This window comes from Corvus kubaryi, unplaced genomic scaffold (genome assembly GCF_017639235.1).
Source record: "Corvus kubaryi isolate FWS band 111438036 unplaced genomic scaffold, C.kubaryi_AGA036_p1.0 split1-37374, whole genome shotgun sequence".
NCBI lineage: Eukaryota > Metazoa > Chordata > Aves > Passeriformes > Corvidae > Corvus > Corvus kubaryi.
The window spans coordinates 3,048,121-3,072,034 of record NW_024582079.1 but is presented as its reverse complement, the minus strand read 5'-3'; the positions used below and the strand labels follow the sequence as shown (position 1 = coordinate 3,072,034).

Sequence of the window (23,914 nt, the reverse complement as noted above, 5' to 3'; positions counted from 1 at the left end):
CATCTCCACCAGCACTGGACCAGACTGTCAGACCAAACTCCTGCAAGAAGACCAACCCTCAGCTGCCATGAGCTCGCCCCTGCCAGCAATACCCCCTCTATTTGACCAAATACTCAGCCTTTTGAAGCTTTTCCAATGTTCTGAAGTGTTCATGTTCACATCCATTTTGGCCAGTGTAAAAATCTCATTTTACCTCTAGCAGGAGCACAAAATAACAACTGAACCTAAAATTAAGCCATTTTCCCCTCCTCACAGAGCAAAAAAGCTCAAGTGTAACACTCCTGCTCAGCCCAGAATGGTTCATTGAGCCTTAAAACCACGTTGGTGCCGTGGCTGGGGCTGTCCATGGCCCCCACCCTGGAACTGGGAGAGGCTGGATGTGCAACCCTTGTGTCTGCTTGGGAGATGAGGTCAAGGAGAGATCAACAGTAAAGCCACAAAGGGAAATCAGCCACTAAACTCCTGCTAAAAGCCACAGGGAACTGGGTGATTAATGCTTTGAAAATCCTCCTTACCAATCAGGGGCTATTCTAAGGAACAAGATAGGTTCAAAGCACCTGCAATTAGAGGGAAATTTATATTCAGTTATTTGGGAAGCAGGTTTGTACTTGTTGAAAGCTCAGAAAATGATCTATTTTTACTGTTCTTGTATTACTTTACTTATTTTTCTTGGAAAATGGGCCCATTTTGAACAGCAGCAACGCATTGTTCCAGGATGGAGCAATATGAAAGAACAACATCACTGCTCCCATTTCACAGGGGCCACAACAGGAGGCAGCGAGGGCTCTAAGGGCACCTTTTCTGCAGTGGGAGAGAGGATTACATCCTGGGAACACAGAGCCCCTGTTCCAGCTGCAGCTAATAAATAATACTCTTACATATGTTGGCAGCAGGTACAAAATCCTGGCAGGAGTCCTGCTGTGGTAATGCCCAAATGTGACAGGAAACCTGAACAATCACTTAGCTTGGGATATAGAAGCAACTGGTCCCCAGTTCAGTGCAATATTCCAACAAGTTTAGTAAAAACACCAGAGACTGCTTGAAAATAATTTTGCCTGTCTCCAGGAAAAAAAAAAAAAAACAACCAAAAAAACCATTTGAAGTTTGTGCATGTGATGTCAGTTCATTCTTTTCAGAGGGGCCACACAACAGCTGGGCTGGAGATAATCAAGAAACCCAGGGGCAATTATGTTTTAATGCTGCGACAGTGGGGATTTTTATCAACCTCGTTACAGCCACAAGTTCCTTGGCAAAGTGTTCAATAACAAGGAATGGGGGATATAATCATGTTTTTTGGAGAATATTTTAATGGGTTTTTTTCTGTTGCTTGAAACAACAGCATCCTATTCCATGTGAAGCAACTGTTGGTGCAATTATAAGGCACATTAGGCAGAAAAAAGGAAGTTTTGCAGACACTTCTGCCTTATACAAACTAAAGAACAAGCATGACAGCAGGCACTGCTACAGGGGGCACTCTGATTTCTCTGCCTGATGTTCTTTGGTGTCTCCAGAGTGGCCCCTGACTACCTCACATCTGGCAAATTACCAGTCTTCCCCAAATCCCAAGTAAGGGTGGGCAGTGCCCCTGGAAAGATTGAAAATCTGAAGCACAGAGAAGCCAGGCAATTATTCACAGGAAATATGTTCCAGAAAGAGATACCCAACCTAGGATTGGTTTTTCCACTGTTATTTTCTTCTGTTGGCACTCTGCAACTTCCTGTTTGTTCACAAATATTTATGAGTGTGTCCTCTGTGAAAATTGAACATTCAAGGTCTGCTTGGAGCGCATTCTTGTCCTGAGGCAAGACTGTAGCTTGGGCTGCTACAACATCAACAATGCAATGGACTTCAGTACATCACATCTCACCTGTGAGCTACTCCCTGAGCCTAAAAGCTCACCTAATAATTATTAAAGTCATTAAAAGAAGAAAGTACATAATGAAATGTACTTTCATGATATCCCAGAGCAGCTCAGCAAAGGAAAGGTTTGGGCATCCTGACAGCTCCTGACATGCTGCTCATGAGAATGGCACAGCTGAGGGCAGAACTGCCATCCACCCACTCCCTGCACACTTGTGCTCCTGGTGCAAAATGCACATGGTCTTGCCCTCCTTAAACTTTTCCCTCTCCAGTTCCACGAGAACTACTTGAATCCTTGATCATTTCTCAAAGTGGTCTTGCAGAGAGAGAAGCTGGAAGAACACGAGTCAGTGGTCAGGGGGATTGTGCCCGAGCGATGTGCTGGGCAACAGGGAGGGGGGAGCACCCCAGCCCTGCCCACTGGAACCCCCCTCCCCCCATCCCTTCCCAACTGCAGGAGTTCAAAATCAGCTTCAGCAAGTCTACGCTGTGGAATATAAAGCAGAGCAGGATCAGCTTCAGCAAAAGGTCTACAGCACCCAGCAAAGCACCAAGGGTACAGAATCCTACCAGCATATCTCACCTGCTCCAGTGACCTGTGACTTCCAGATCCAGAGCCCCAGCCAGCCCCAAGGGCTTCCAGCTCTCTTCCTTTCTCCCTGAAGGGCCCCCACAGCAGCACAGAATGCAAGCTCCAGCCAGTGCTGTTTTACATTCAATTTGTAAATTGACTACTCATGGCAGAGGAGAATCAGCTTTCTTTAGCAACCAAAGGTGAAGTGATGCTCCATTTGCAGGTGTGCAGCCTCCTTCTCTTAAAGCTGCCCATGCCACACGAGCCTGCTCCCCCCTTTGCCCTCCCTTCCCATGAAGCAGATTACACATTCCCACACCACAGCCTGCACTGCCTCAACACAGACAGCACCAGATTTCCTGCAACAGAAGGAAGGGGAGAAAATAAGGACCTCATGTTCTCAGTCTTCCGTCCTGGTTCTGTGCTCAGACTTTGTGCCTGACATAGTCTGGTTTTATATGCAGGTCACTCAGTCATTCTTCTCACATGTACATCAGGTGCTGCTGGAAAATGTGGCCATTATCCATCAAGTCCTTAAGCTTCAGTCAGCTTCCAGAGGAAGAGTAATAGATGCACTTGTGTTGTCACATCATTGTCCGAAATGTCAGGGTAAAAAGCCCTGAGCATTAACAACTCCCTAAGGAAATCAGTTCTTAAAAAAAAAGTAGAAGGGAGAGAAAAAAAGAATGAGAGGGACAGAAGAAAAGTGCAGAGCTTCCCTTTTCATCAGTGATGACTTACACAGGAAAGTGCCCTGACCTGCTGTACGCCAGCCAAGCACCCACACTGTGGTCTGACTTCCACTGAAGCTTACATTTTGTCTGGATAAAGCAACATGTGCACATGTTGGTTTCAATTTCCAGGATCCAGGAACAGTCTTCTCTTTGGACATCACACATTAAAAGAGACATATCAGTTTGAAGGGGAAGAGTAATCTCGTCCCAGGGCACTTGCATTGAGGTTCGAGTAGCGTGGAGAGGTGATAGTATAAGGCAGCGCAAATCTTCATAGACAGTAAAGGGAAAGGGGGGAAAACAGAAAAGAGAAAGATGAAATCAAAGATGAGAAGAAGCAGCAGTCAAAGTTAGGAGGAAGAGGAGGTGAGGCACCCAAACTAATCAAGGTGACATGATGATATTTCCTGGTGTGGTCAAACTCTGTGATCTGCTTTTAAAGGATTTGCTAAAGTTAAGTGAGAACTAAACAAAGATTCAAAGCTTTTAAAGGCAGGTAAAATACAGACATGAACAAAGACATTTCTTTGCTGAAATGTGAGGAAGAAAAGGGAAGTGACATGGGAGGGAAAGCATACCCTGTCCTGAACAGCCTGAAGCTGAATTTTTTGACCTCTATTCAGCAGTTTCTAAAAAAACCCTGACCTGGGACTACAAACCCTGCAGAGGAGTTGCTGCCACACCTGGAAGGCTTATGAAACTTATGGTACATATTCTTGCATTTGCAGCTGCAAGTACACAATATCAACACCTTGAATGACAAAGGTAAGGTGCAGTAAATCCAAGAGTGCTTTGCACATTCCATTCTCCTTGAGCGCCCCTTTTACACAACCCCTCATCGCAGCACAGTCAATACATCCAAGAAAGATGCTCATAAAAAAATACGGAATTAAGCCAAAGTTAGACAAGACTGCAGGAATCTAACTCAGAGATAACAGCACCAGTTCAGTCACCTGCACGAGATGCATCCCTTCCCTCTCCAGACTCCAACAGGAGAGGCATGGCCACACTCTCACCATCACATCCTACCTCCAGTTCCTTAACTGGGCTTGTGGATTACTAATAAGTAATTGATACACAGGAAATGAATGTGAAGCCACCACTGTGTCTGCTTCTGCATACAAATACCGGCAGCTGAATGCGCAGCAGCAGCAAACGCTGCAGCCCTGCCATTCCTATGGCATTTCCAGTAGGAACGTGCTTAAAATATCTCAGCAGAAAGTGTTTCACTTTGTACAAATGATGCTGGCATGATTGCTCAATTCCTTTTCAGTGAGGAAACTGCAGAGGGCTGAGGGGGTCAGATAAAACCTAAAGATACTGTGTTATGCAGACACTACTCTGGATAAATATCAGGAGAAGAGAGAGAGTTTAAGGGGCAACACAATAAGAAATCAAGATAAAGATTTATTTTGTGGCGCACAAAGCCGAGTACACAGCTCTCCACGCATTCAGTCTTCAGGAACAATCTTCCTATTTTTTTTTTTTTCCCTGGGAGCCAAAAAAAGTCCCCAAATTAATCTCTGTGCACAGCCTAAATTCGTACTTAGTGCCAACTTTGCGTCTGTATCGAATTCCTCCACAGCGTAAGATGCAGCGCTGTAAATAGGCTCATTTTCGCTATTTTATCAAATTGCGTTAACTTTCTCTCTGCAGCATCCTCCGGGGCTGGCAACACAGAGACGTGCAGGAAATGTAAATCACTCCCCTTTTGATATGATAACCGTGGCAGTGAATTGCATCCCAGAAATCAGCTCAGGATTATAGCCGAGAACTCGCTGAAAGCACTTGGCTGTGGCCTGGAGCCAGGAGGGGAAACTTCAGCTGGCAGGTCAGTGTGACACGGCCTCAGGGCTTGGGAAAGGGGAGCAATATCCAACACCCAGCTACCTGGGGGCTGCACAAACCCCAAAGCCAGCAGCCTCAGGGTCAATCTAGAATTAAAAGATGCAAACAGGTGCTAAAAACAAGCGCGCATTTATGTATGCAAATACATGGGGGAGCTGGATTAAATATGAATAAGCACCTAGGAAAGCAACAGCCAGAGGCTGTAAGATAAAATCTACCTACCAGAAAAATACAGATGTGTGTATATATATATACAAACAACCACACACCAAAAAAACCTGCATTTCCTGTGCTGACCTATTTGTGGTTACAGAACATTATGACAATAATTATAATCATGTGTCTTTCATTTAAATAATGTTTTCAGTTTCAAAGATTCAGAGGATGTTGCAATGCAAATAAAGATAATCAGGAGGTGAAAATAATTGTTTTCCTAGTGCCTTATTTTTTATGTGCAAATGCCACTGCTAACAGCTTCCAGCATTAACCCTGGGCCAGAGCCTCATGGAATTTGGTAGTGCACAAACACTAAAAGAAAAAGCTGCTTGAACCCTAAGGAATTTGCAGCTCTAACAGCAAAGAGGCAGCAGATGGATATAGATAGAAATAATCAAGAGGTAGTAGTTAACAAGGCAGGAGTTAGTCTCAGCAAACCAAATCCCTGATTGCTGTGAGCCTTGTACAGGCACCACAACAAAGAGGAGTTTTGATCAGTGCCCTGCAACACACGAAGCTCTGCACATCCTTCATCTCCACCGCTGTGCTCCATCTGTTGCCTCCACACTTGCTGGCAATCCATGTCTCCTTCTCCCACTATATTTAGATTTTTCACACAAGAACTCCCTGGGCCAAGCACTGTCATGTACGACCTCGTTCCTCAGCACTGAACATAGCAGGGCACAAACTAGGGCCACAGAAACAGATAAGACAATTTAGGAACAAAATTAATAATGATTTTTATTAATAAGTAGTCCAACAGAGTATGAGCATGCACGTACACGAGCCTAAAGTCAAAATTAACACACACAAGTTCCATATAAAACAATGGAGGCATCTGAGCAGCAGTGCCTTCTGATGGCTCTTACTGAGACCTCACACCTCTTGCTCTCAGCACGAACCATGCAGAGGAGAGGAAGAGCAGCTGGCACATAACAATCTTGTGAAACTGAGACACGCCATCAGTAAATGTATGGACTGTACCCAGTCTCAGCTGGGATCTCCAGAGACACCACACTGCATTCCACAATAATCTGAACTAGCCCAACAGACAGATAGCTGGGTGGTTATGACAAACAAGTGCCACAAAAATATTTAAGATGTTCTAAAGCAGTTCTTTGTAACAGAGATAATGTCTGCAGGATACAGCATTCCTGCCAGGAGGTTTTATTTCAGCACGTTTGACTCAATGACCTGCTTATTACAACACCTTTCAGACTAACTTTAAGGCAATGAAGTATTTCATTTGTATAACCAAACCTGTCTTTCATGACACATGACCATTCCACATGGCTTTCAGGTTCCCAAATTAAATGCTTAAAAGTCATGAGGTGGGGAAATAAAAGCCTGCTCTACAGCACCAATCCATCCCTTCCATGTGCCCAGCCAGACCTGCATTGCAGGGAGTGCTGCTCTTCCAGCCTTCACTTCCACACTGACCTCCAAGGGTTAAACAACAGACATATATATTTTTTATTACTTTGTGTGTTTGTTTGTTTATTGCACATTCTGTTTTCCTCCTTGGGCACCTCCTGAAGATCAAAAGCAACAAAAAGGAAATCCTGTTTGGAGTCGGAGTTCACGGAGCCTTCCCTCTGCACAGTTAGGTGTGTTCCACATCTATTAATTACAATATGTATTCAGTAAGACACAGTGAAGTGCAGGGTAGGAAGGCAGCTCCTACATAAAGACATGCTCAACAAAGTGTCAGTTTCTACTTCCATGCTTTAATGTCCAATATGACACATTTTCCCATGCAATTCAAACCTCAAAAGTGGAAAAGAAATGGCATGTAAACAGACCTTGCTTGCACTTTAAATCACTGGTAGCAAATCCTAATGTCTTTAAGTCTGGTCATTTAAAATCAGGCCTATTTAACTTGCAAAGGTAGGTCAGGTTTTATTGATCACCCCTAATGGACTCTCAAAAAAATGAGAGCAGTGAGATACACAGCTCGGTTGATAAAGGCTCACTGGAAAAATATCTGGTAATATTTACAGCCTTCAAGCTGTGCCATTGTAAATGTGACTTCTATGTGCAGCAGAATGCAGATTACAGGCTTGCCAGTTCACACTGGAAAGGGAAAAGAAAAGCCCCACCACAGAGGAGGTGGATTACTCTTTGCATTGACTGAAAGCACAACTGTAAACTTGCAGAATACAGGCACAGCAGCCCAAGCCCATTTAGCTCCCCATTATCATTCCTCAGTCTTTTTTCAGTGCAGGATTTTGTGCCTGCATTTCCTACTCTTGAGTCCGTGCTATGCCCTGAGTTTGGAACTACAAACAATTGATGACATTTTTCCAGCTGCTATAGAAATAAGGTGGGTTGTTGTTACTTATATTATGGCATCACCTAGAGGTGCTCATAATTAAGAGTTCCTTCCTCTGCACTTCTCAGAGGAAGACCAAAGAATCAAGTTTTTAATAAAGAAGTGCCGCATTTTCCACCCACATGGACAAGCTCAGACCAAGCACGTTGCAAAGTCTAGACAGTTCTACTTGATACAGCTTTTTGCTTCCCTACTGTGGCTATTTGTAAAGGATTTCACTTACGAAACACCACTCAGGAAAATGAGAAGTATTTTTCCATGCAAAACTAAACATGATTTTCACTTTTTTATTTTGCATGCCATGCTAAAATAAAACCACAATGGGTTTCCAACTGAAAACTGATATACCACTCTCACTGCAACTATTAAATACGCATTTTTGTGGCCTGAAAGAGATTCTAAATGTATTTACAGACACATAAAAAACCCACTGCAGTTAATATACAAGAACAGACAGAGGATTTCCAGGGTTTATTCTGCTGCAGACTTCTTGTGCAACTCAGACAAGTTCCTTATCAACCTTTTACACCAGGCTTCCTCCTCCACCTAATGAACAGGTGAGCTGCAGAAATGGATCACTGTCTAGGATATGCTCTGGAGCTGTGCTGTCAAATAGAAGACCTAAATAGGCTAAATCCCCACCAACGACTTGAGGCAATTATCAAATGTTTATTAGCCTCCAAAGTGAAGGCTAATAAACCTGCTTATTTTAGCAGATAAAGTCCAATTACCTTGACTGAAGTTGGTAAGCGTTCGAAGATTAACAGCTCTGGCCCCACATGCTTTTAGTTATTGGTGATGAAATGTCAGCTCAAAAAACTGAAAGATACTTCCTAGTTATTTAGGCAATTTGAAAATTGGGCAGTTATTTTCCAGGAAACATGGCCTGCCTGACAGGTTTTAAATGAAGAAAAGTGATATTATTACAATTATCATTAGAAGAAGATGTCCCTCATCAAAATGTGTCTGGATTTTAATTGACAAGGTCCAGGTTAATGCTGTGAAAATGCCAATGAAAGCAAAGCCTGTGGCTCAAACTAATTGTCAGCACTGAGCAACCTCCACCTCTAACCCACCACAAATTTATCACTCTGTGCGGATTGTACTCATGGCAAGAAACATTTGAATTAATCATTAATAACTAGAAATTCCTCCCAGACAGAAAGCAAGCAGAGTGGAGGGCTGCCCACCCCCTTGCTCCCGTGTTCCTGAGCCAAAGAGAGGTGCCAACAAGCCTTCCTAAGGAGAAACACTTTTTGTTACTGTTTTGCCCCCTTTTAAGAGCATTCCAAGGGGAAACTTCCAGTGATCCTCTGGGTTTTGGTGTCACCCCCGAGGGCAGCACAACAGTGCAGAGAAGGACTTAAAACCTCCCTACTTCTGTCATAAACTCAAGGACACTTTGAGAGGTGTTGCCCTGCAGTGCCAGTCAAGCACCACCTCTCCCACCCAATTTAACACATAAAACACAAAGGGGTTTGTAGAAAATGTCCTGAATTCTCTTTATTTTCTTTATGTTTCTTCTATCCCAGCATGCTGGTGCAGACCCACCAGGGTATGACTGGGCAGAAGGAGAGAAGCTGAGAACCTCCAGCACCTGACAGAGGCATGAGGTCTGCCAGGGCAGTGGCACAGTCCTAACCCCCATGGTGCCTTTTCATTCAGAATGCTTTGAATTTCAGCTTCTCCATCCACGTGGGTGATGGCATCACAACACAGCTTGAGTGCACACCAATTTGATGGTTCCCCAAGCCCAAGTCTTTATACAACATCTAAGATAAAACTGCAGTGTTCCTTCTCACACAGCATTGAGACTGGAAAGCACAACAGCACTGGGAAGAAAGGAAGAGGGGAATCTCCACAAAGATCAGGAACCACTTCCTGAGGTGGACAAAAAGGCATCTGGCCACTAATGTCAAAAGCAGCAAGCTTGTCTGGGGAGACATAAAGGGAGCTAGTAGAGAGAGAGAAAAGAAAAAAAAAGTAAAAAAATGTCTCCCTGTTTTTTCCTGGAGAGTCAGGAGTAAAAAACAGATGGTATTTGGCGTTGTGAAGGAGTAAGACACAACTTTGTTTAGAGGAGGCCAGTGCAGCAGGGTCTCTGCTGGCCCCTTCCCAGTAATTGGGAAGCAAAGACTGAGGGGGTGTCAACCCATCAAGAGAAATGCTGCTCACTTCACTGTCCCTTTTCACCTAGAGGTGAAAGGCTCCTTCCATTTACCTCCAGCAACTCTGCCTTTTTGGTTTTGCCATTATCTATATATTCACCACAGGAACTACAAGCTGGAAAGTTCCCATTAAGCAATGCCAACAAGAACCCTCCATTCACAGCTAACGCTTGGCTGCACACATTCCCTCTTATTTCCAAACATTTTCAGTATGTTTTAGCTTCCCTTCATTAGATATTCATAATTATTTGCAGCACATCTAAACCTGTGCAATGGGTTTGTGCTTCCAAATACGGTCCCCTGGCTGCAAAAAATCAGCATGACAGCACTAGAAAGAAAGTAGAATTTGTGTCAATCAGGAGGTAGAGCTCAGGAAGAGAAAAACAGAAGCCACATCATCATGACTTGAGTCAGTGACTTCCACCAGGCAGCAATTTACAAAATCCTAGGTATTTCTTAGAGATCACCCCTCAGTTAACCATTAAATCAGTCAGCAACTGTAACAATGAATTTGATAATAAAAATGTACAAAGTGGAGACTTCTGGTACCTTAACTGAAAATTTGAGCAGCCAAAAGGGTTCTTCTGTTCTGAAGAGACACTGTTATAGATAAAAGTCTCTCCATAACACCCCACACCTGTTACTTGTTGTGGCTTTGCAAGGCTGTTTTCACAGCCTCAACTACCCACTGGACTAAACATCGAGGAAAGTTACACCAAATGCTCATTTCTTTAGCTCAGCCCCAAACAGCCACTTAGAAATTTGTCAGGGCTTTCCAAAACCCTACCTCTTTCAGACTCTTTCATGTATCCTAAAGGGGTCCCTAAGGAATGGCATCCTTGGCACTTAGATTGGGCAGTGCTCAGCTCAAGGTAGTAGGACCCAGTGTTCCTTTATGAGACCAGAACAGCTCCTGAACTACAGAGGGTGCTGGGGATTCCAGCAATTGCCTCTGTGATCTTTCCACAGAGGTTGTCCAGGGACAGAACTGCTCCTACAGGTAATTACATTCCCAGGGCTGCCTGGTGCCTGTCAAACTCTCCCCCCTCCATGTAAGAGGCCAGTTTTTCAGGATCATTATGAAGTAAATATGTCATCCTGAAGGATGAAAATATAATAAGCTGCAGCTCATCTGAACCTGAACAGTGTAGTCACCACTACACTGAAACACAAAAATTTTGCTCTCTGACTGCACAGGGGACATGGGTGACTTCCCCACCACGCACACACATCTTTATCAACTTGGATGCACAATTAAGCTAAACATTCATCCAACAAAAGGTAAAAAGTTACTCCTTGGGCAGTGTCACAGCTGAAAGCAGAGCAGTAAAGGCTCCAGAGCATCCTGACTGATCAGTCCCATATGAGACATTCTCCACTAAGCTTTGTTCTGGCAGCATTCCCACTATTTGAGGAAGGAAATGTGCAGCTGGATGTAAAGCTTGGAATGCAGAACTGTCTTAACTACATGGCAGGAGGATGGCAGTTCATAATTAATTTTCCACATCAACTGTTGGCTGCCCTCCTCTTCCTCTCTGCTAGGCTGCAAACTGTCAGTGGATACTTATCCAAAAGCAGGCCTGCCACAGAGCAAAAGGCATGATTATTATTAGCTAGTATTTTACAGTGCATGCTAGCCAAAAATCAGAGGTAAGTGAGCCCGGGCAGAGTGAAAGCAGTACCAGTGCAAAGGCAGCCCTGCCAGAAGCTGCTTGTCCTCTGAGGGATGCAAAACCAAAGGGGATAGAAAAGCAGGATGAAGAGAGCAAGACAGATAGGAGAGGGCTGCAAAGAGACAGAGAAAATATGTTCTCAGACAAAGGTTTTGAGCCTGCTAATTTCAAAACATCTGCAGCCCAAAGAAACATAGGCCCTTTCCCACCCTGGCTGGACTCTGCCTAAGACACGGCCTATGGGCTGCCAAGCAGCAGCTCTGCAGAGGACAAGGGGCTCCAAACTGCTTTGTCTTTTGACAGAAAGAACATGTGCTCCACGCAGAGCCAGCATTTCCCACTCAGTCTCCAAATCTCTGTGTGACTGAAGTGCAAAGTTATTACAAGGAGGTTGCTGGTCCTCGCAGGGGAAAGGTCTCCAGAAGAAAACAAACCCCAACTTCATCACTCTCTGAAGCACCACTACAAACATCAGAGGGCAGAAGGCAGAGCCTCAGGCTGCCAGCCCAGGAGCAAGGCCATTTGTATGACTTCAGACAAACCCACAGATTTCTCAGTACTTCAGGAGCACAGGTAAAGGACTATTATATTACTGTTCTGTGATTGGTATCTTCAGAATCTCATGTTAGTTTTGGAGTTTCTTATTTTCTTTCAGAAATTCAACTCAGTTCTGCTGCTGCTATCAGCTTTTTAATTCATTTTACAACAAGATATTTGTTATCAGAAATTGTGCTTTGATATGTGTCAGGTTGATGGATTCAATAAAAGCCCTGTCAGGAGAAGCTGAGTGAATGGGGCTGCAGAAGTGGTGTCATCAAGGGAACCGATACCTTAACAGCCAGTCTGCTGATCTTGCAACAAAAACATGCAAATATAATAGCTGTTTTATTTCCTCACCCTGGCAAAACAGTCCAGAGAAACACTAGAAAACATTTGCATAAATGTTACTCATGCAAACAAGCTCAGCCTGCTCACTGATAAAAAAAACATATGTAAAACATGATCCTGCATGCTGTCCTCTTGTCCTGTTTGGTGTGCAAAATTCAGTCCAGGGGAAAAAAGGCTTTAATCAAAATAAAGCTTTAATTTAATTTTGGGAATTTAAGCAGAAGTCCCGTGATGCTCCAACCAAAGTTTTTCTTCAATAATGTTGGAGGACAATTTTACTGACAAATTTTCAGACACCACCTGCACCCCTCAGCAAAGACACTGAAAAGTTGCACTAGGGTCTTACTGTGACAGCCAAGCCCACAGGCATATAAAAATCAGAGCGGTTTTTTTGATTTAATAAATGAAATCATATAAGAAACAAACAAACAAAAAAATCTGAAGAAAGAAATAGTAAGTTTTTATCAGACCACATAGTATAATGAATGAGAGGAGGAGACCTGCCCACTGCTCTGCTGTAGGTCGCAGGGCTTGAAGTCTCTGCTTCACCTGATCAGAGCATCACAGCTGCAACACCACCCCAGCACTGGCCTGTAGCATAAAGAGACTTCTTTTAACTGGAACTGATTTACAGAACATCTGGAAAAGGTAAAAAATGTGATGTTGAGATTCAACTTTTAGAAAAGAGAAATAATATTACTAGTCTAAACAAAGCAAAGGGGAAATTTCCACAGCAATTAATCTGAAAAAGGTGAATTACACTGAGGATTTATGTTCATGTAATGAAGACAATTAATTGCTGTGAGAGCCATAAAACACATTAGATGAACAGGTTCTTTTCCAGTTCTATTTGCAAGATAAAATTTATTAACTACATTTAATGGCTACTTTAAAATTTCTCTTACATATTTATTAAATGTGCCTTTTCAGCCGAACAGAGCATTTTGCTAACCGGATTCTACTAATCTAAAAATGAGCAATTTCAGAAAAAAAATATTACTCTGCATGTCATCTGCAGATCCATTTAAACTAATTCCTCATCCAATAAGATTACCATCAGCACAACTTCATAAATGTTGCTAAAAGGGAATCTGCTCGTCTCACGTGAGCAAACACTGCTGCAAAGATGAATGAATTCAGCTCACATCATTTGAACAGATGTTTCAGTTTTCAGTAGAGATAGGGAGGGAATGTTGAGTCCTGATGTCATTCAGCGTTACTGCAATCACTTAATTAAAACCCTCTCTACCTGGGAGAGCAGGACACATGGAAGAAACTGGACTAGGTGGGAGCAGCGACCTCAGGAGGATCCACATCCAAATCTTGTGCTCAGCCAGGGCTATCCTGTTTGCCTCCAGCTGTGGGCACTGCATGCAGCCTGTGCACTTAGACTGCCTGAAAATCAGGGACAGATGTTTGCCACTTAAAAGTGACCTAGAAGTGACTCTGTTTCTTATTCACCATTTACAAAATGGGGACAAGTAGCACTTCTGTCTTACAAGGGTGTTGTGGGAACAGATGAAGCTGATGGCAGTCAAGCATTCTGAAAATCACAAGTCCATGAGAGGAAGACAATCGATAAAGAAAGGCCTCAGCTACTTAAGTGAGCAAAACCAGTTTGGCCAAATCTTTATATTTTAGCACAACCTTCTCAACCTGCAACGCTCTTCTTAAAGATGAAGTTTCCATAAGCATGAGATTTAAATAAGAACCAAGTTTTAGATCTGATGGCCACAAAGTAAAATACAAAAGTATAACCAAAGTCCACCCTAGAGTTTAATTCTTAAATAATGGTTTCACACCAATCAATTGTATAGATCTTAGAGTGAGAGTTGGACTGACTCAGGAATGACAGGGGAGCTCATTTACCACCCCCCTGTCCAAGGCAGGAGCAGCACCACGGTCACACCAACAACCAACATCTCTGGAGCAGATCCTCACACGTCCTGGGGCCCCCTGAGTACCCAGCAAAACTCATACCCTCATTGCAAGGAAGATTTACATGTTTTAACTCAGAAATCTCAAACCCAAACAAGGAATAAACAAAACTGCTGTGATTTTAACAGTGCCAAATTTTTCTCTGCGAGAGTCAAGAAGCTCTCTTGATTATGAAATACCTCTCCTACAACCTTCCCTTTTTAAGTGCTATAATCACAAGAGCAGTAGCTTGGAAATAAACAGAAGTGAAGAGGATAATAAAAGCAGGAGCAATGTTTAACAAGCTCTTCTTCCAGAAACCAGGCGCCAGCGGAGCAGGCAGACAAGCAGAGCTGTGCTGAGCTGTAATGACGGGAACCTCGCCCTGGCAACCGTGTTGTTTTCTTGAAATTCCTGTACAAATTAACAGCACATGCTGTGGTTGGAACAGACCTTTCTTGACCCTCGACATTTAAAAGTTAAGCACCCAATTTAAGCTATTCCAACCAACTTTTCCCTGCAACTGCCAGACACTTGCAGAGCTCTGCTGGAGTTTTGAGCCTACAATTTCCAGAGGTAACATGACAAGTGCAACCAGATCAAAAGCAGGAGAACTAATGCACACTCACCTGGATACATCACGGTTTATTTAGAGGCTTTTAAGAAAGTCTTGAGTTCTTTTCCCTGCTCCTCCACTAACACCAAGTGCAGATGTTATATTGCTGCTGTACTTTTCTCAACAAGATTATAGTGCTGGTTCAGTCATATAAAGGAAGTCAATACCCATGTGTTAAATGACAAAGGATAATATCTCATACCATTCTACTGAGATCTGGGAACCATTGCTTTAAATGTGTTGGCTTTTTTTTTTTTTTTTTTAAATCAGAAAACTTTCCCTCCACAGAAATAACTTGACCTAGGTAAAAGAAGCCATAGAATCAGAGACTGTATTACCCTAAAATCTCATATAGCACAATCTTCATCAACAATACATCCTGGCCTTCAGCTTTTTGGTAGAAAATGGTTTCATATTGCCTTGCTACAGTTCCAGCACAGATGTTTGTGTGGGTATGAGAATCTCCACACAGGCAAAAATTTTAAGTGCTACACAACAAAGGTGGAATTGATTATGCAGGAAATTGGTAGTGGTATTTCCATCCTTTGCAAATACTGAGAATATACAAAGCACAAAGGAAAGCACAGAGCTGAATTACAAATGGGCTACTTAATTTCCCCTTTTTTTCCCATCTCTGACCCTCAGAACTGCAGTCATTAGTCCCACACAACAAGTGGGATTTTCAAAACATGGATTCTTATCATCAAGTATCCATCACCAGGAGCAACACACAACCATCAGCGAGTATTTTGTTCAATAAAGAACTTCACATAAACAGACACCCCCTCAAGCCCAAGACAATAAAAACACTTCACTCCTGATGAATGCTTTCTAAATTCAGGGACAGCAAAGCTTATTTACAGACACAGTATGAGCATGGCATGAATACAGCAATAAACTCAAAGGCTGCTAATGTTCTGTTTTCCCCCTATGTAGACATTCAGAAAAAAAGCAAAAATACAAGAGCAGGGGAAAAAATACATACCTTACCAAACCTGACTGTTGGATACGACTCGTTTCAGAGCAACATTGGGGTGAAGGTAAGTTCCTCAGGCGACCACCAACCACAATTCCTTTCCGAGCCCCCCAGAGGCTCCAGCTCTCCCTTGCCCACGTCCCTGAGGAAGATGCAGGGTCCTCCAGTATTTCAGAGCCTCAGCTGCAGAAGATGCTGCTCAGAAAAAGAGAAGAAGGTGTGGCATTAAATTCTAGGGTCAGTCGTTTGGCAGATTCAGAGCAGAACACAAGACAACACTGGATAGGAATGAAATGTCAAGGCAGGACAGGGAGTCTGTGACAATCCATCATGTGTGGCACCTTCAGAGGGCAATCATTGAATTCAAGAACTGTGGTGCAAAGCTATTCTTGCTTTACAGTACTTTTATAGTGTCCCTAGACCAGGAAATGAATGACAGCCTGGCTGCTTTTTATTCCAGTCCAATATCGTAATACAGAAGTAAGTAATGAACTTCTCCATCGGGAGTATTTTAATTCATTATAGCATTTCTGAAGAATAACAGGACTTTCATATTAAAAGCAGAGACATCACCTCAGTCTTAATACTCTGCACCTTAAAATGGCTCTTACTCAAGAAATTCAAAGCTTAGGAGCTCACATCAGATGGGAAGTCGTGACTGCCAGCCCAACATGCAGCAATTCCCTAAGTTCTGCCTCCAACGCAACTGTCAGAGACCAGTAAATGTCCTGGGGTTTTCCAGGAGCAGGGGGCTCAGCATCACCACGTTTTTCCAGTTCACTATCACTGCTAGATGTGCTCAGAGTTTTCAAGAGGTCAGACCCTGGCTGAGCAGGGACGTGAGGCCTCACTGCAGACACCAGGTAAGAGATGGAGGCGACCACCAGCAGCAGCACTGCCAGCAACCAGAAACCTCAGAGCAGAACTGAGAAGTTCAAATGCTCATCCCTAATCCCTGGCATATGGGAAACACCCAAAGAATCATCCTCCCCCACCCAGATAACACAGCCTGTAAAGCAAAACTGGGCACAGCAGCACAAAACAGGTGAGGACTGAGGGAAGAGCAGGATCTGAGCTCCCTATGTCGTATATATCCATGGCTTATGTCCTTAAACCACACCCAGAGATGCTCCTCTAAGATTAACTCAGCAGCCACAAAGATACTCTAACTCTGCCTAGGAATGCAAAAAAAAGCAAAGGGAAAAAACCCAGAGACATACAAGAGGTTTCCCTCAGAGGAGAAAGCCTGTGGCAGCTCTAAGTACCACAAAATCCCATTACATCTTCACAAGAAACCCTGCACCCATGAACAGGTTACACCTGTCTGGAAAGCTCATTAGGTTTTGGGCTTGCAAGAAGGAAGATTTCAGTAGCCAGCACATGAAACTGTGAATACTGGAAGTTAGCGTCATAGTGCCTTTTATATACATACATAGACACACACAAAAATGCACATAATGGTTTTTTTTCTTTTTTTGCTGGAAGTCCACACAGCACACATAGTCACACAGATCAGAACAATCAAATATATTCACTTTATTTAGCACTTATTACTTTACTGGACCTCTTATGTTACATACACCCCTAAAGGCTCCACAACACCTTGTGAGACACCCACAACAGGAGTTGGGATGGCAGACCTCAACCCAGTAACTCTTGTACACATTTTCAGCCTCTCTTGAACTCAGACATGAAGGACAAAAGGGGACCTTCAGAGGTGCTGTCCTCTTCCAGGCAACCATGAAAAATCAGACTGCCAAATGAAATAGCTGCTGAGTGACTTACGGGCATAGGAATGGCTGATGCTGCAGTAGTTTGATCTGCAGGCAGCAGTAAGACCTAATTCTACTGCTTTTAAGGGATTTTATCTCTGGAGATCACAGCTACAATTACTTTTTCATTTCTACTCGTAAATTGTAACACAGAATAGTCACTAAAGAAAATCAGGGCTACATTTTTGTGCATTAACCACAGCATCAGCTGAGTTGAGTAGTGGAAGTAACAGCAACAGGACCAGATCATCACTGCTACCTGAGTGCAGGGACCTGGGCTCAGGCTGGGAAAGGTGTGGGTGTGAAGTTCCTGTCTAGTACAGTTTGCCAATGAAAGTGCAGCAATGTGAAGGAGGAGAAGTAACAGGAGGTGTGGACATGGAGGCAGAAACAACTTTAGTCATGACAAAATGCAGTGAGTGTGCACGATTCCCATCTCTCACAATACAACAGTGATGGGGCACCTTAACAAAATTAAATTAGTGGCCAGGTTTCCAGTGAGCAGCGAAGTGTAGATGCTCCAGTCTGAAGGCTCCACACTCTGCTGATGTGCATCACAGAATACAGAGGGAGGGAGCCAGGCCAGGGACCATTCTAGGCAGCAACAGAGTAAAGTAAAAGGCTACAAAAGATAAATGCACGGAAATCCACACAAGCTATAATTTGTGTTGGCTCAGAACCTTAAAAGGGAGGAAAAAAAAAATTTAAAGAAGAATGTATGTCATTTGTGTTGGCCAAACCTGCACAATTTTGCAGAAAAACCCCTTCACATTCAGTAAGTCACTCCTGACTTGACGGTCAGTGTCCAGCTGGTTTCCCTCTCACACTCAAGGACCCTGGAAAGCCCATCACAGACCTGCCAGGATGCTTCTTGGACCTCCATGGCTCTGGGCTTTTGCCAAGCCCAGAGCCTCAGGAGCAGCCCATGGCTGCAGAGTGAGAACAGGGTGCCCAGAGCAGCTGTGGCTGCCCCATCCCTGGAAGTGTCCAAGGCCAGGTTGGACAGGGCTTGAAGAAACCTGGGACAGCGGAAGCTGTCCCTGCCCATGGCACGGGGTGGGACTGGATGGTCTTTAAGACCCCTTCCAACCCAAATCCATATGATCTCTGACACAAAAAACATCCATTTCAGCCTGCAGCTGCTATAGGAGCTGGCACTGTTCCTATCTGAAACAAAACCAAGTCTGAACTTGCAAAAATGCCCCATGTCCTAGAAATCCCACAATTTTGTTGTGTTGTTTCTAAGTTGCTGTGCTCCCCCACTCGTGTTTGATCAGAGGGAACACGCCAACAAACTGCAAATTACTTTCATTATCCCACCACTTCAGATTTTTACATTCAGTTAACATAGTTAAGCAGTATCAGATCCGTCTTCCACTCACAAAAGCCGGCATATGGATGTTCTCATTAATCAGGAAAGGCAGACAAGACATTTTTCCAGTAAAAAGAGAGTATTTCCCTTGGAGGAGTCTCAGTCCTTTGCTGATGGAAAGCATGAATTATACAAAATAACTATATACTTTAGACGTAACAAATAAGATCAAATATGAAATTTGAAGACAACATTTTTATCTTGGGATGTTTCCAGGCCACAAATCAATGAGGTCTGGGAGACTCTCCCTCTCTCAGGAAGCCTTGCTGTACCTTTGCCCTGCTCTCAATCCTTGTCTTCAGGCATCAATTATTGATCCCTGTCGGGGTGAGGACAGGAGCTGGCTGGACCCTTCTGTGACCCAGCCCACTCATTCTTGTATTTGTGCATCATACAGCTTAAGGTGCAGCTTGGGCCTTGTGGCAACATTGGTGAGCATTTGCAACTTCAGCAAGGGCAAAAAAGAGGCATCTACAAGCTAAACAACACATCTGCAAGCAAATATTACAGTGTAGTAGATATTCAAATTAGTATTAGTTTGTCTCATCAAAAATTAATTACAATCTACCTGACTGCAATTGAATAAATTAGTTGGGCGTAGAAAAGAGTAAATATTTAAAGTGGCTGGTGACTGAAAAATAATTGAAAACATAATTCCTTGCTTAAATATTAAATTTCTTTTATTTTTACTGCTAGTGTGGCCATTAAGAAATCAGAATTCCATATGTGTGTGTATTCACGTAGATGTGTATGACACATATGGAACGTGTTCATGTATATTCTTCCAACTTCCCTCTTTCCCTAAAAATAAACTTGGGTAAATATTTTCAGTTAATAAAGAAGAGCTCCACTGGCAGAGCCAGAAGAAAGGCTGTGAAACAGGCAAGGGAAAACACATTTTTACTGCTAAGTATTTAGCAAGGTCACCCGCCTCTGCAAAGGCAGGAGAAGAGATCCCCCAGCAGACTCTGCACACAGCAGGGGATTACACCAATTCATTAGCAGGTATATCTTCTAATTACAGCCTCAGACATGAGTCCCCACACAGCTGAGCAGGGAACAACTGCTGCTTTTTGCATTATCCTCGGGATCAAGCTCAGTGTTTCCTGCTGAGCTCCAGGACAGCATCAGCACAACCCCACCGCGGGCTCCAGCTCCCAGTGCTCCGTTATCTCAAAGGGCGCTCCTGACTCCTCACAGCTCCAGTCCCAGGGGAAGCTGTGGGATCCACAGCTCACCCTGTCAGCTCCATCTCTGGTAAAGATCTCACATTAATTTACTGTAAAGGTGACACAGATGAAGAAGGGAATAAGGTGAGACTTTGAATCCCTCCTTCCAGAAAGCTAATAGTAAAAAATCGGTCACAATGCAACTCTGGCACCTTTCCAACTATAACACCTAAAAGTGTTGCCCACAGCTGTGTCCCAGACATACTTTATCATTCACCGTGGCCCAGTGCAAAACATAAATAAAACAGAAATCATAGTGCTACTAGCACTCAGTTGTTTTGAGGCTTGTTTTTTTTTTTCCTTCCCTGCCAACAAAACAAACAGTGAAATAGGAGAGCTGCAATTCAAGTGATAACACCCACCATTAGAAATTTGGTGGGGGCTGGTGTTGTGATGGGAAATGAACTCAATTAAAGAATGCAGACAATAATAAAATGAAGAATACGTTGACAGAGATTAATACAATAGAATACTGTAATGTACTGCTGAAGATCAGCATTGATTTTTGTTATCCAAGTACGAACTAATGGTATCCCAGAAAAAGGAAATAAGTAGTTAATCATGCTTCTTGAAGGAACTATCCCCATCACAATAGCATCAATGTTACATTACGAGGTTCAAGAGTGTAATTAATATCTTGCTGGGTTAGAAAATGCTATGACACTGCACAGGTTTTGCTGCTGTTGCACACAAGTAAATACTTTCTGAAAATGAACCCAAGAAATGCCATGGAAATATTTCCAATTTGAAATATTCAGCAGGCATTTGGTTTTAACCAAAGCTGCTTCTCAAGCTCAAAAGCTTTTAAGTTGCAGGCTACTGTCTAACTCTCCAGCTACCAACGCTGCATTACACTATTAAGAGTTTTTATTATTATTACTCCTACTATTACAGTCTGCTTAGACTATAAAATAAGATCTCTTGGGCTCCTTAGACTCAGACATTTACATCTGCCCTTGTACTGAAGCTCTTTCAGGAGATTATTGTTTCTTCTGCCAGTTCAGTTGAAAGCAATGATGAAGTTACTGCAATGCATATGTCCTTGTCAAATAATGCTTTGAAAGGGTTGGAAGCACATTTGTGGGGGAGAAAAAAGCAAAGCTGAACTCGCTGCAGCAGTGAGTAGCAACCAGCTTCCATTTAAGTGGACAGATCGTCACAATAATCGAGTAATGAAATGAACCCAGTTCTCCCAACAAGAGCTGACAGGTTTGTTCCAGAGGCAGCTGTGTGATACAACCTCTGCTGATGGAACAGTATCTAAGTGGATTTCCTCTTACTCTGACTTAAAATGGGGATCTAACAAGGAAACAATCTCGTCACTCATCTTAGGGTCACAGTTAAGCTACAGGTGTCACTGTCACACTGAGTGGGGTGTAACTGGTTCCATCAGGTCTTTTCATCACAACTTTGAAACAAGTTTCTCCAGCCCCTAGTGCACAGCATCAACATGAACTTGTTTCCCAGCTCCCTAAAAAGCTTCATTTCCAAATTTAGGATGGCAGAGTCCTTAACTCATTGGTAAGGCAGAGTCAGTGCCTTTCTTTTCCTTTATCCTCTTCATCCCTTTTACACTGAGCCAGGGACAGATGTTTTGCAAAAGCTGGGACAGATCATCTCTTTTCCAGCTTCCCCTCTCCTCCTGTGGCTCACATATCCACACAACTCTGCCACGGTGTTCCCAGGGGGAGGGCTCCACTCTGCAACCACAGCACTGCAGAGGTGGGATGTGCAGTGAAAACCTCAGCTGACTCAAGGGAAACAAAATTTATCTACATGTGCAAAAGCACAGAAGAAATTATGCTAACCAGGGAAAAAACAGTTTTTGGTCCATCCCAACATAAACTTCTACCCACGCAAAGTAAGTGCACTGAAATTATTCTGGGATATATTTCCTATGTTCTGTAATCCAAGTACATTCCAGGTTGAAGAATGCTGTTTATTACTAGAAGGTTCCAATACCTTTCTGTCTCTTTACTGCAGCAGATAGCACATAAGTGGATCCTATTACAAGATCAGGACATTAGAGTATAAACTTTTTGTACACATACTATACTTCTCTATCAAAGGTATTTATTTGACCACTATTAACTTTAAGCTCATTTGAAATCAGCACATTTCTATTTTGCCACCCAAAACTGACTGACTTCTCTGTATCTTCTTCAGATGTGCTTTTGCCTTTCTTCTTTTTTTTTTCCCTCCCCTTTTTTCCTTTTTTTTAAATTTAATTTGGTTTGGTTCAGGAACTCTCTGTTTGGAACACTTCAGAAAAAACCTCCCAACCTTTCTGGCACTGGCTCCACTCTTGCTGGAATCAATGAGCTTTATGATGGGCCTGCATTAACACTGGTCAGAAAGAACAACTTCCTTTGCTGTCCTGATCTCACTGCTCAGAGAATTTTGTTTTGTGTTACTGCCACTTCTAACCCATTTCCTGTTGGGAAATTAATAAGTAAATGCATGTACCTCCATCTGCTACTGAATGTCATTGCTAAGAATGACATTGCTTAAGTTACTTATCTCCAAAGTCACTTAACTCTGTAAGGCTACTGTTTATCTCTGTGGAACATACTGGGATAAGCTGGTACCCCAAATGTTAGAGAAAATACATATATTGGATTCTGTGGCACCTGGAGGACACACAGCTGTCAGCCAGGTGTCAGGCCAGAAACTGAGCAGGATTTTCCATTATAAATTCAGGTCATTATTTTCAAACTTTTGATTTGATAAGCCACACATAGCATCAAACTCTGCTGCACTTCCTGGGAATCTAAAATGTGATTCTCCTTCGATGCTTAAAGGCAACTTTAGGTCTATTAGGAAAAACAACTAGTTTAGTAATTTTGCAAACTTTGAAAAGTTTGGATAAATTTGTCATTTACAAAGTCCCACTCACTGCTGCAGCTTTACACTCTTACAACCCCAGGGAAGGCAGGAGTCAATGAAGCCCACAAATGACACAGGAAGGCCCCTCACTCAGTGTAGAGATCTTTTAGCCTGGAGGGCCTCAAATTCAATGACTTGAAAAACACCAACCTGACTTCCAAAATGTCCTTTTTCCTATGTGGATCATATAATTGAAGAAAAAGAAACTAAACTTGAGCTGGTAACCAGCATGGAAGCCTGGTAAAGCCCTAGAGCATTTAAGTGCTTTAATTTCAGCAGAAAGGACAGAGCAGGAGGACACAGGAGAGGGCACAGTGTGATCTGGCAGAGCATCAGGGGTGGGAAAAGGGTGAGCAGGTGACTGCATGTACTAGTTTGAAAACAAACCAGTGGGAGGCACTAAGTCAGAATAACAATTTAATGGAAATTAAAGAAAAGGGGAAAAAAAAGGTAAAAGAAAACACTGTCAAACTGACAGAGTCAAGGTACAACCTGACACCCTGTTAGGCAGGGTGGTGGTAGCAGTCTGGTAGAATGGTGGCTGCAGTCCTCTGAAGCGGTGATCCTGTAGTAAAACAGTCTGCTCTTCCTCAGGAAGTCCAATGGTGGCTGTGTAGCTCCTGTCCTCTGGAAATCCAGTGGAAAGCCGGTGTCTCTGGTGTTCAGCCTCAGATTATATCCACGATGGGATGCTTGGTTCCTCCCTCTGGGCGGAGCATCTCACAATGGGGTAACGAGTCATGAGGCCAAGTGTTGATTAGGCTCATTAACAGGAGAATAGTCCGGAGGGAGTTATCTCTGAGTCAGGCGGCAGGACAATGATGGGCAATTAACAGAAAGATAGTCTGGGGGG

At 43.2% G+C, this 23,914-nt stretch overlaps 1 protein-coding gene across 2 annotated transcripts in view; it reads right to left on the bottom strand.

Moving 5' to 3' along the window:
* LOC121657814 (delta-sarcoglycan) overlaps window positions 1–23,914 on the bottom strand; it is a 256,422-nt gene that overhangs the window by 178,064 nt on the left and 54,444 nt on the right. For both annotated transcript variants that reach the window (XM_042013936.1, XM_042013939.1), the window contains exon 2: window positions 15,812–15,997. The gene's annotated coding sequence lies outside the window, so the exon portion shown is untranslated. The remainder of the gene's footprint in view (window positions 1–15,811; window positions 15,998–23,914) is intronic.